We start from the raw sequence: 2,892 nt of genomic DNA on the forward strand, positions 1-2,892 counted from the left end.
AGTCAGTCAGTCAGTCAGTCAGTCAGTCAGTCAGTCAGTCAGTCAGTCAGTCAGTCAGTCAGTCAGTCCACTGTGACTCTGCTATAGTTAGAGCTCAGTCAGTCAGTCAGTCAGTCAGTCAGTCCACTGTGACTCTGCTGTAGTAAGAGCTCCATCTAGTGAGACAATGTGAGATTACAGACATTTAACCTGTCAACAATAGAGGTTGCATTGCAGTAGTCTGAAGTGACTTAGCTCCTTCTGATTCTTCCTTTTCACACATTATAAAACACCCATGGGGGGGTTCAACTATACTTTGACACCAACAAGATACACACAACTCACCAATTGACACACACTCATGACACAGACACACACTCCGTCACACACTCTCCAGACCGGAGGCCATCTGGGGAAAGGTTTTGTAAACTCTTGGGAAAAAAAATACAATCTTAAAAGCATAACACCAAAATTCCTTTACATACACGAATAATAAAATTAAATAAAGATTGATAAGATTTAAAAAAAAATAGAACACATTATTGCACAAATTAGGAACCGTCCATTGTGTGAACACTGAATAAGATACAGCTTGGCTGCGGGGTTCAAGGACAAAGGCCTTCACAACGCAACCCAGTCAAAAAAACAAAAATAAACTCAATTTACAACACGACACTGGGCTTTCGCTACTTCCACCTGGCAAAGATGTCACTATCCTCAGCCTCCTTGAACGTATGTGAAAATGGGCAAAGCGCCATTATTTTAATATTAATGTGAACAATAAACATTAACAAAAAGAAAACAAAATGTGGATCCCAAACAGGAAGTGAAAGAGCAGACTGGAGAGCTGCGGAAAAGTTCTGGGGTCAGAATGCACGTTGGGTTGCGCTGCGTTCTGTTCGCTAGCCGCACTGCTCGTTCCCGTATCGTTGGCCGTTGGTTCATTGCGCAGTAAAAAACATGCAGAAATGGGGAGAGGATGAGCGATGGAGAAAGAGTTTTCCCAGAGCTACACTTCTTTCCCTCCTCGGGGCCAAAGTTCAGCAGCCCAAATTGTTGAATGAATCCCAATGCTGGTCTGGTGCCTCTGCCTGCCTGTCCTCCAAGTTGAACAGCAGGGAGCATTGTCTCATGAAGTTGTCTTCCCAATCAGTCAGAATGAGAGAGGGATGAAGGCAGGAGGAGAGGAAAAGGGGGATGTTTTATCCTTTATCTGCTCAGGCTTACTGGCAGGCTGTCCCTCTTCCGACGGCGCCAGGTGTTGCGGTACTGCGTGTGTGAGTGTGTGTGGGCGTGTGTGAGAGGGTGCGTGTGGGCGCGGTTGGCCAGGGCGGGACTGTGGACCACAGCTGGATTGTGGAAGCCTTTCACGTGAAACTTAGGACCATTCTGGAGAGAGAGAGAGAGAGAGAGAAGCGATGAAGAGTTAGAATTCAAGTCATTGAGTGTTTGAAACCTGAATCAACACACACACACACATACTAAAAGCAAAGTGCTCTACGAAAGGAATCCTATATTCAGTTAAATCTTGCAGATATTCAATACAACAATGTAATCATGAAACCAAGAGGGACAGATTGAGAGAACAGAGAGAAACAGGGGGAGGAGAGAAAGAGGGAGAAAAGAAAGCAAGATGCGTTGGAAAGCAAAAAAGAGAGCAGAAATAAGAAAGTGAGAGGTGAGGAGTCTTAAAGGAGAGAGAAAGACAAAGAGGTTGCCCCAGTCTAGTGTGTGTAGCCGTAATTGCGGCCGGCGCCTACCTGGTGTGTGTAGCTGGTGGGGTGGGGGCTGGACAGAGGCTGGGGGTTGGATGGGACATGAGGGTTATGGTGGGCAGGGTGGTGGGTAGGGGGGGTCATGTCTATACCCACCTGTCTGACAGGTAAGGAGTGCATCGTCAGGCCACTGGGCAAAGACATACACGCCTGGAAGGAAGGGAGACATTTTGAGCCATCACACGTCCAATCACAAACAGCTTTAGATCACCATTTCACAATCCCTGTTAGTGGGAAATGAGTACTAAAACAGAGGGCCTGGATAGACTATTCTATAGAAAATATATACTTTCTCTCTGGCGACAAATCTTAAGATAAAGCGCATTTCAGGATTTTTTACAATACATTTAAACGGTAGACTTGGAGTTATGACATTGGCACGAGCAGCACCACAGATCAGATGAGCACGATGAAACACTTCGCTCTCACTTACAGTGCTTACACATGCAGCCCAATTCTGATATTTTTTCACTAATTGGTCTTTTTGACAAATCCGAACCAGCTCTGAAAAAGACGGGATGTGATTGGTCTAAAGACCAATTAGTGAGGAAAAATATCAGAATTGGGCTGCTTGTGTAAACGGTCATGGTACAGTTGAATTCGGAAGTTCATACACCTTAGCCAAATACATTTAAACTCAGGTTTCACAATCTCTGACATTTAATCATAGGATCACCACATTATTTTAAAAACGTGAAATGTCAGAATAATAGAGAGGAGGATTTATATCAGCTTTTATTTTTCATCACATTCCCAGTGGGTCAGAAGTTTACATACGGTCAATTAGTATTTGGTAGCATTGCCTTTAAATTGTTTAACTTCGGTCAAACGTTTCGGGTAGCCTTCCACAATAAGTTAAGTGAATTTTGGCCCAATCCTCCTGACAGATCTGGTGTAACTGAGTCAGGTTTGTAGGCCTCCTTGCTTGCACAGGCTTTTTCCAGTTCTGCCCACATTTTCTATAGGATTGAGGTCAGGGCTTTGTGATGGCCACTAATACCTTGACTTTGTTGTCCTTAAGCCATTTTGCCACAAATTTGGAAGTATGCTTGGGGTCATTGTCCATTTGGAAGACCCATTTGCGACCAAGCTTGAACTTCCTGACTAATGTCTTGAGATGTTGCGTCAATATATCCAC

At 44.3% G+C, this 2,892-nt stretch overlaps 2 long non-coding RNA genes across 3 annotated transcripts; one reads left to right on the top strand and one right to left on the bottom strand.

Annotated features, from left to right (window-relative positions):
* On the top strand, window positions 1–119 carry LOC139027373 (uncharacterized). Of its 2 annotated transcripts, none has more exons than XR_011479456.1 (2): window positions 1–33; window positions 94–119. It is a non-coding gene; the product is annotated as an uncharacterized lncRNA (long non-coding RNA). The 2 variants fall into 2 exon arrangements; XR_011479457.1 differs by having other exon boundaries at window positions 2–37.
* LOC112080108 (uncharacterized) lies at window positions 43–2,886 on the bottom strand. Its single transcript, XR_011479455.1, has 2 exons — window positions 1,740–2,886; window positions 43–1,368 (listed from the first exon to the last, which is right to left on the bottom strand). It is a non-coding gene; the product is annotated as an uncharacterized lncRNA (long non-coding RNA).
* Between the last annotated feature and the right edge of the window lie 6 nt (window positions 2,887–2,892).

The sequence above is a fragment of the Salvelinus sp. IW2-2015 genome, unplaced genomic scaffold, assembly GCF_002910315.2.
Source record: "Salvelinus sp. IW2-2015 unplaced genomic scaffold, ASM291031v2 Un_scaffold11799, whole genome shotgun sequence".
NCBI lineage: Eukaryota > Metazoa > Chordata > Actinopteri > Salmoniformes > Salmonidae > Salvelinus > Salvelinus sp. IW2-2015.